Source organism: Panulirus ornatus, chromosome 31 (assembly GCF_036320965.1).
Source record: "Panulirus ornatus isolate Po-2019 chromosome 31, ASM3632096v1, whole genome shotgun sequence".
Lineage (NCBI taxonomy): Eukaryota > Metazoa > Arthropoda > Malacostraca > Decapoda > Palinuridae > Panulirus > Panulirus ornatus.
Window position 1 is genome coordinate 11,823,891 of NC_092254.1, and position 11,110 is coordinate 11,835,000.

Below are 11,110 nucleotides of genomic sequence, written 5' to 3' on the forward strand. Positions count from 1 at the left end.
GAGTAGTTGAATACTGATGATGATTATTATGCCTCCGGCACAGATAATTACCGTCATTGAACAGGTGGAAAGAGGCCCATTTGCATTACGGGTTCTGGGAAGGATTTACTGTGGAGGCTTTCGAAGGATATGGCGTACGATGATGTGTTGGTGCGAAGGGCAGTGGGGTGGGATGGGCCTGCCGGCAGGCAAGCGGCTCCAGTCGTGACTCGGACGCGGTGGTGTGCAGACTTGACGCTCCCGCCGCCTCTCTCGAACTCACTTCCTCCCTCCCCCCCTTTTACCTCCCGTCGCGGGAACCACTCGTTCGCCACCGCTGACTTCGCGGATTACTTCGTTGCGCCAGATCGGCGTAGAATCGTCTTCAGCGCGCTGGTTTGGGGAAGAGGGGGTTAGGTGGTGATTAGGTGGTCATAGCTCCACTTTGCATGAGGGTAAGTCTCCTCCAAAGTTACAAATGTTATTCACCAGTTCTTACGGACAGACTAACACCATTTCTTCCTTTTTTTTCCAAACGACTGGACTGCTAGTTTGGGGGCTTGTTTATGTGTGTGTGTGTGTGTGTGTGTGTGTGTGTGTGTGTGTGTGGGAGGGGGGGTGTTTTTCCGTTTATTTTTTGTTCGGTTATCCCATGTTTCTGTTGTGGAAATCAACGGAAACATTTTTTCAAGCCAATTTTTTTTTTCATTAGGTGAGTTTCCAATATCGCCTAATGTTTGGACCATCACACTTCACTTGATGCTTCCTGCTAAATTACGTTATCATTGTTAATGAAAAAGTTGAATTACTCTTTAGTGATGGATATTGCTTTTAGATATAATAGTAATTAGTTGATAATGTAATAGTTATCACATAGACACACAGTATATATATATATATATATATATATATATATATATATATATATATATATATATATATATATATATATATATACTCACACACACACACACACACACACACACACACACACATCATTTTTCCATATTTGTCCGCCTTTTCCCACTTAGCGAGGTAGCGCCAGGAACAGACAAAACAGGGCCTCACTTGCTCGTATCTGTCATCAGGCTGTCATGTAAAAATGGACCAAAACCAGAGCCCACAGCTCACTGCCAAGCCTCCCACACAGACCAGTTTCGTGATTTCCCCTTGACCGCTTCGTATGCCATACTTCAGGCAAGGTATGGCGCCACGTCGCGCCCCCCTTATACCACATCGCTCCAGTTTGCTGTATCCTATGCACGCCTCTCACAAAACTTCTATCGATCCCGTCTTCGTATCCTTTTTACTTCTTCCTCTTGTGTTCGCCCTTACACCGTCGTTTCGTAAACAGTCAACCTTCGTCAGAGCACTTACCGTCATGCGGTGGTTAGCGTTTTTGACACATGCATGGGCCCGTGTGGGTTCCAGTCCTGGGCACGGCACAGTGAGTCTGCAGTTTGCCACGCTGTTCATCCACCCCCGCCCCACCATAGGAGACAGTGAGCAGTATTGACACAAACGTCACGCCATCTGCCACAAAAACACACGCCACCTACCAAAAGCAGTGCACCTCCCACCCCAAACAAAACCATCTGCCACAGACAACACCATCTGCTACAAACAACACCATCTACCACAAACAGTACACTCCCTTCCGCAGTTATTACCTTCCACAAACATCGCACCATCTGCCACAAACACCACACTACCTGCCACAAACAACACACCACCTGCCACACACCGCACACCACCTACCACAAACACCACACTACCTACCACAAACAACACACCACCTACCACACACCGCACACCACCTACCACAAACACCACACTACCTACCACAAACAACACACCACCTACCACACACCGCACACCACCTACCACAAACACCACACTACCTACCACAAACAACACACCACCTACCTCACACCGCACACCACCTACCACAAACACCACACTACCTACCACAAACAACACACCACCTACCACACACCGCACACCACCTACCACAAACACCACACTACCTACCACAAACAACACCTCTCACAAAAACACCACACTACCTACCACAAACAGCACACCGTCAACCACAAATAGCACACCGCCTGCCTCAAATAACACATCACATCCCACAAATAACACATCCCCCTACCACAAACAATATATCACCAACTACAAACAACACACCACTTACCACAGAAGAATACGCAAGTTTCCACACACGACCCCACCAACTACCACAAACAACGCCCCACCACCTACCACAAACAACGCCCCACCATCTACCACAAACAACGCCCCACCACCTACCACAAACAACGCCCCACCACCTACCACAAACAACGCCCCACCACCTACCACAAACAACGCCCCACCACCTACCACAAACAACGCCCCACCACCTACCACAAACAACGCCCCACCACCTACCACAAACAACGCCCCACCACCTACCACAAACAACGCCCCACCACCTACCACAACAACGCCCCACCACCTACCACAAACAACCCCCACCACCTACCACAAACAACACACCACTTACCACAAATAACATACTTACCTTACACACACACACACACACACACACACACACATCATTTTTCCATATTTGTCCGCCTTTTCCCACTTAGCGAGGTAGCGCCAGGAACAGACAAAACAGGGCCTCACTTGCTCGTATCTGTCATCAGGCTGTCATGTAAAAATGGACCAAAACCAGAGCCCACAGCTCACTGCCAAGCCTCCCACACAGACCAGTTCCGTTGATTTCCCCTCGTGACCGCTTCGTATGCCATACTTCAGGCAAGGTATGGCGCCACGTCGCGCCCCCCTTATACCACATCGCTCCAGTTTGCTGTATCCTATGCACGCCTCTCACAAAACTTCTATCGATCCCGTCTTCGTATCCTTTTTACTTCTTCCTCATGATGTTGCGCCCTTACAAAACCAACCGTCGTTCGTAAACGAGTCCAACCTTCGTCAGAGCACTTAACCGTCATGCGGTGGTTAGCGTTTTTGACACATGCATGGGCCCGTGTGGGTTCCAGTCCTGGGCACGGCACAGTGAGTCTGCAGTTTGCCACGCTGTTCATCCACCCCCGCCCACCATAGGAGAACAGTGAGCAGTATTGACACAAACGTCACGCCATCTGCCACAAAAACACACGCCACCTACCAAAAGCAGTGCAACCTCCACCCCAAACAAAACCATCTGCCACAAGCAACACCATCTACCACAAACAACGCCCCACCATCTACCACAAACAGTACACTCCCTTCCGCAGTTATTACCTTCCACAAACATCGCACCATCTGCCACAAACACCACACACCTACCACAAACACCACACACCTACCACAAACAACACACTACCTACCACACACCGCACACCACCTACCACAAACACCACACTACCTACCACAAACAACACACTACCTACCACACACCGCACACCACCTACCACAAACACCACACTACCTTCCACAAACAACACACTACCCACCACACACCGCACACCACCAACCACAAACACCACACTACCTACCACAAACAACACCTCCCACAAAAATACCACACCACCTACCATAAACAACACACTGTCAACCACAAATAGCACACCGCCTGCCTCAAATAACACCTCCCACAAAAATACCACACCACCTACCACACACCGCACACCACCTACCACAAACACCACACTACCTACCACAAACAACACCTCCCACAAAAATACCACACTACCTACCACAAACAGCACACCGTCAACCACAAATAGCACACCGCCTGCCTCAAATAACACATCACATCCCACAAATAACACATCCCCCTACCACAAACAATATATCACCAACTACAAACAACACACCACTTACCACAGAAGAATACGCAAGTTTCCACACACGACCCCACCACCTACCACAAACAACGCCCCACCACCTACCACAAACAGCGCCCCACCATCTACCACAAACAACGCCGCACCACCTACCACAAACAACGCCGCACCACCTACCACAAACAACGCCGCACCACCTACCACAAACAACGCCCCACCACCTACCACAAACAACGCCCCACCACCTACCACAAACAACGCCCCACCACCTACCACAAACAACGCCCCACCACCTACCACAAACAACACACCACTTACCACAAATGAACATACTTACCTTACACACACACACACACACACACACACACACACAAGGCCTACCATCTACCACAGATAACAGAGGGAGATGGTCACACCACCTCCCCTCCACCACTACACAACCACTCACCACACCTACCTTCACCCCATCACCACCACCACACAACCACTCACCACAGCTACACCACCACCACACAACCACTCACCACACCTACCTTCACCCCTCCACCACCACCACACAACCACTCACCACACCTACCTTCACCCCTCCACCACCACCACACAACCACTCACCACACCTACCTTCACCCCTCCACCACCACACAACCACTCACCACACCTACCTTCACCCCTCCACCACCACCACCACCACACAACCACTCACCACACCTACCTTCACCACCCCACCACCACCACACAACCACTCACCACACCTACCTTCACCACCCCACCACCACCACACAACCACTCACCACACCTACCTTCACCCCTCCACCACCACCACCACACAACCACTCACCACACCTACCTTCACCCCTCCACCACCACCACCACCACACAACACAGGCGGTCTTATAATCTGGCCCAGCGGTACGCTCTGCATGCCTTTGTGAGGCGAAAGTTCATCACGAAGCAATTTACACCATGGACAGTAGTGGTGGTGGTGTGTGTGTGTGTGTGTGTCATGCTCAGTGCTGGGCCCGAAACCTTCGTGTCTGGGTCGTCCCTTAGGCTCGGGTCGTACCGTCAGCTAAAGGGTCAAAATTCGGCTCTTCATAGGTAAATAACCTTCGTGTAAAGGGGGTCGTACCTTCTTTGCTGGGGGTCTTTCCTTCGTGCCAAAGGGGCGTACCGTCATGCTCAAGGGTCGTACCAACTTTTGCTGAGACATATGGTATTACATAATCTTTCTTTTTTTTTTTTCAACTTGTGAATACGTGAGTCAATATGGCAGCCGTAGTACCCAAAAGGAATTCAAATTACTGCGATCTTCCCCTCCGTCGTGAATTCGGATCAGGGTGCGTGAAGGGGAAGGAGGAGGAGGAGGACTGAATGCGTTGCTGTGCATGTCCACACCGAAGGGAGAGATTGTGGGTCGGGTGTGGGAGGTGGCCATTGTACCCATGGGAGAAAACGGGATACCGTACTAATAGGAAATTGGGAATATCGTGGCTAATAGGGAGGTTGGAAGGACATACCATAATGGGAAAGGGTTATGCCATATTAGTATGGAAAATGATACCATAATGGGAAACGGTTATGCCATATTAGTATGGAAAATGGGATATTAGTATAGAAAATGGGATATTATATTACGGGTTATTATGATGACATATTAATAGAGAAAATGGGAAAACTTGAAATATCGTGCTAATAGGGAGATTGGAATAACATATCATAATGGGAAGGGGAATGCCATATTAGTGTAGAAAATAACATAGTATATTGACTGTATTACCGGTTATTGTAATATCATATAAATAGGGAAAATGGGATACAGCAGTAACTGACGAAATTGCATGCCGACATTAACAGGGGAAAAATGGGGTGTTATATGATTGGAAAAAAGATGGTGACATGTTCATGGGAAATAAGGATGTCTTATTCAGTGGGAAAATGGGACTCCTCATTCACGGGGGAAATTGGGTCGCAATATTGACATGGGAAAATGGGGTGCCATATTGACATGGGAAAATGGGGTGCCATATTATCTTATGGCACTGAAATATTACGTGAGGTTTCATCGAGTTTATGGTTAGTTGAAGGTGATGGTAATTACGGGTCTTACGTTGTTTGTGGTAAGTTTGGTTAGATGTAAGTGATAGTAGTTACAAGTTTTACGTTGTTTGTGGTGAGTTTGGTTAGATGTAAGTGATAGTAATTACAAGTTTTACGTTGTTTGTGGTGAGTTTGGTTAGATGTAAGTGATAGTAATTACAAGTTTTACGTTGTTTGTGGTAAGTTTGGTTAGATGTAAGTGATAGTAATTACGGGTCTTACGTTGTTTGTGGTGAGGTTTACGTCGTTTGTGGCGGGTAATGTATCGTTTTGTGGTTTGTTTTGGTGTTGTTTGTGGCAGGGGATGTTTTGACTGGTGCTGGTCTTTCGTCGTTTGTGGCAGATGGTGCTTTCTTTGTGTGTGTGGTGGGGAAGTTTGCCTCGGCGGTGGTAATTGATGGGTCGTTTGTGTGGTGTATTTCCTGGGCTTTGCCTCGTTTGTGGTAGGCGAATGTGTTGTTTGTGGTTAGAGGTTGTTTGATATTTCCGGCTGTCGCTTTGGTATTTACGATAGTTTTTTTTTTTTTTAGTCGAAGGGGTCAGTTTGTGGCAGGTGTGTGTGTGTGTGTGTGTGTGTGTGTGTGTTACTTGTGGTAGACTGTGTGTTACTTGTGGTAGATTGTGTGGTACTTGTGGTAGACTGTGTGTTACTTGTGGTAGGCTGTGTGTTACTTGTGGTAGACTGTGTGTTACTTGTGGTAGGCTGTGTGTTACTTGTGGTAGGCTGTGTGTTACTTGTGGTAGACTGTGTGGTACATGTGGCAGGTGATGTGTTACTCGTGGTAGACTGTGTGTTACTTGTGGTAGACTGTGTTACTTGTGGTAGACTGTGTGTTACTTGTGGTAGACTGTGTGGTACATGTGGCACGTGATGTGTTACTTGTGCTAGGCTGTGTGTTACGTTGGCAAGTTGGATGTTACTTGTGACATGTTTTTGTGATACATGTGGTAGAGGCAGTGTGTTACTTGTGGCAAAGTGGGTGTTACTTGTGGCAAGATGTGCACCACTTGTGGTAATTTGATGTTACTTTATTAAGTTACTTTACGTCCAGCAGATGTTCTGTTGTTTGTTTTTTTGTAAGATGTGTCGTGTCTCGGTAAGATTGTTTGTGGTTTATGGTATGTTCCTGCTGTGGACTTGTTTGTGGCACGTTCGTGCTGTGGACTTGTTTGTGGCACGTTCGTGCTGTGGACTTGTTTGTGGCACGTTCGTGCTGTGGACTTGTTTGTGGTACGTTCGTGTTGTGGGCTTGTTTGTGGTACGTTCGTGCTGTGGGCTTGTTTGTGGTTTGTGGCACGTTCGTGTTGTGAGCTTGTTTGTGGCACGTTCGTGCTGTGGACTTGTTTGTGGCACGTTCGTGCTGTGGACTTGTTTGTGGTACGTTCGTGCTGTGGGCTCGTTTGTGGCTTGTGGCAGGTTATCGTTCGTGTTGGTCGACCGGTCGTTTGCGGCGAGCGAGGACAAATCTGGCTCGAAATTATAATTCATTCGTTTGACGATGACGTGTTCGTCTTGGTGTTTTGCGACGCCACCTTGTGTGTAGTGTGAGCATCATCATCGTCAGTGAACTACGCTTGTTAGAATCACCTGGAGTCCAACAGTGGTTGTTGAGGTAGCCCTTTAAGGTGCTTAACCATCCCCACCTGTCGTTAGCCAGGGCCGCGATGGGTAATGGTTGTTTTGTGGCCGAGGGTCAGGTGGTTTGTGGGGCAGTTCTGTGTATGGTTTGTGGCCGAGGGTCAAGTGGTTTATGGGGCAGTTCTGTGTATGGTTTGTGGCCGAGGGTCAAATGGTTTGTGGGGCAGTTCTGTGTATGGTTTGTGGCCGAGGGTCAGGTGGTTTGTGGGGCAGTTCTGTGTATGGTTTGTGGCCGAGGGCCAGGTGGTTTGTGGGGCAGTTCTGTGTATGGTTTGTGGCCGAGGGTCAGGTGGTTTGTGGGGCAGTTCTGTGTATGGTTTGTGGCCGAGGGCCAAGTGGTTTGTGGGGCAGTTCTGTGTATGGTTTGTGGCCGAGGGTCAGGTGGTTTGTGGGGCAGTCCTGTGTATGGTTTGTGGCCGAGGGTCAAATGGTTTGTGGGGCAGTTCTGTGTATGGTTTGTGGCCGAGGGTCAGGTGGTTTGTGGGGCAGTCCTGTGTATGGTTTGTGGCCGAGGGCCAAGTGGTTTGTGGGGCAGTTCTGTGTATGGTTTGTGGTAGAGGGTCAGGTGGTTTGTGGGGCAGTTCTGTGTATGGTTTGTGGCCGAGGGCCAGGTGGTTTGTGGGGCAGTTCTGTGTATGGTTTGTGGCCGAGGGTCAGGTGGTTTGTGGGGCAGTTCTGTGTATGGTTTGTGGTAGAGGGTCAGGTGGTTTGTGGGGCAGTTCTGTGTATGGTTTGTGGCCGAGGGTCAAATGGTTTGTGGGGCAGTTCTGTGTATGGTTTGTGGCCGAGGGTCAAATGGTTTGTTGGGCAGTTCTGTGTATGGTTTGTGGCCGTTCGTGTGGGGTTTCGCCCAGCGCCACGCACCTCTTAGCAAGAGGGATGACTTGTAGGGAGGGAGGGAGAGGAGCAAGTGTAGAGGCGTGCCTGAATGAACTAGCTAGATGGAATATGTATTATTTTCCCCCCCTTTTAATGAGATGGAGAGCATGGGTAGGATGAGAAAGGAGTATGCACGGTCTGAACAAGATGGATGGAGACAGGCGTCTCCTCGCTCACTTAACGAGATGGAGGAAGCCGTATGTTACTTAATGTGATGGTCATGTGGCACTCAGAGCGATGAAGCGGGGCTGATGCTGTTGGAAAGAGGGCTCGTATTGGGTAACCTGCATGAACGGTGGGTCTGGCTGGGGACTGAGCAGGTGTGGTTGTGGTGTGGGGTGGGGTGTGCGGACTGCACAGGGCTGGTGTGGGGACTGTACAGGTGGGGGATGTGCAGGTGTGGTGTGGGGACTGAGCAGGTGTGGTGTGGGGACTGTACAGGTGGGGGATGTGTAGGTGTGGTGTGGGGACTGTGTAGGTGTGGTGTGGGGACTGTACAGGTGGGGGATGTGTAGGTGTGGTGTGGGGACTGTGTAGGTGTGGTGTGGGGACTGTACAGGTGGGGGATGTGTAGGTGTGGTGTGGGGACTGTGTAGGTGTGGTGTGGGGACTGTACAGGTGTAGTGTGGGGACTGTGCACGTGGGATGTGGGGACTGTACAGGTGTGGTGTGGGGACTGTACAGGTGTAGTGTGGGGATGTGCAGGTGTGGTGTGTGGACTGAGCAGGTGTGGTGTGGGGACTGTACAGGGGGGGGGGATGTGCAGGTGTGGTGTGGGGACTGTACAGGTGTAGTGTGGGGACTGTACAGGTATAGTGTGGGGACTGTACAGGTGTAGTGTGGGGACTGTGCACGTGGGATGTGCAGGTGTGGTGTGGGGACTGTGTAGGTGTGGTGTGGGGACTGTACAGGTGTAGTGTGGGGACTGTGCAGGTATAATGTGGGGACTGTACAGGTATAGTGTGGGGACTGTGCAGGTATAATGTGGGGACTGTACAGGTATAGTGTGGGGACTGTACAGGTGTAGTGTGGGGACTGTGCAGGTATAATGTGGGGACTGTACAGGTGTGGTGTGGGGACTGTACAGGTGTAGTGTGGGGACTGTGCACACACACACACACACACCAGCGAGAGTATGTGATTGAAGCTAAAAACTTAATACAATCAACACTCTACACAGGTACCACATCTCTCTTCATTAAGGGCTCAAGTCATCTTACCTTCAAGCTTAAGGGTTTACGTTATGTGGTCCTAACAGCCTCCACCATGGTTGCTTAAGGGCACAGTCCATCAGCCTCAACCATATCCCGTCTCCGGGGCCGCATGACCTCATTATGGGTTTCGTCTAAATCCCAGAGTGGAATGAAGATGATGGTTGGTATCATTATTATTGTTATCATTGTTGTTGTTGTTGTTATTTGTAATATTAGTATTATATTGTTATGATTATTAGTGTTATTATTATTATTATTATTATTATCATTATTATTATTATTATGATATTATTATGATATTATTATTATTATTATTATTATTATTATTATTATTATTATTATTATTATTATTATTATTATTAATTATTATTATTATATATTATTATTATTATTATATATTATTATTATTATATTATTATTATTATTACCATTATTATTATTATGATTATTATTATCATTTTATTATTATTATCATTATTATTATTATTTTTTATTTTTTTTTTATTTTGCTTTGTCGCTCTCATCGTCCCCGCGCCTGCGAGTAACGCAAGGAAACAGACGAAAGAAATGGCCCAACCCGCCCCCACACACACATGCACAGAAACAACACACACACACACACACACACACACACACACACACACACACACACACACACACACACACACACACACACACACACACACACACACACACACACACACACACACACACACACACACACACACACACACACACACACACACACACACACACACACACACACACACACACACACACACACACACACACACACACACACACACACACACACACACACACACACACACACACACACACACACACACACACACACACACACACACACACACACACACACACACACACACACACACACACACACACACACACACACACACACACACACACACACACACACACACACACACACACACACACACACACACACACACACACACACACACACACACACACACACACACACACACACACACACACACACACACACACACACACACACACACACACACACACACACACACACACACACACACACACACACACACACACACACACACACACACACACACACACACACACACACACACACACACACACACACACACACACACACACACACACACACACACACACACACACACACACACACACACACACACACACACACACACACACACACACACACACACACACACACACACACACACACACACACACACACACACACACACACACACACACACACACACACACACACACACACACACACACACACACACACACACACACACACACACACACACACACACACACACACACACACACACACACACACACACACACACACACACACACACACACACACACACACACACACACACACACACACACACACACACACACACACACACACACACACA

At 48.4% G+C, this 11,110-nt stretch overlaps 1 protein-coding gene across 1 annotated transcript in view; it reads left to right on the top strand.

Annotated features, from left to right (window-relative positions):
* The first annotated feature begins 216 nt into the window (after window positions 1-216).
* Window positions 217-11,110, top strand: part of LOC139758626 (nephrin-like) — a 270,889-nt gene continuing 259,995 nt past the window's right edge. The window contains exon 1 of the mRNA XM_071680134.1: window positions 217-434. The gene's annotated coding sequence lies outside the window, so the exon portion shown is untranslated. The remainder of the gene's footprint in view (window positions 435-11,110) is intronic.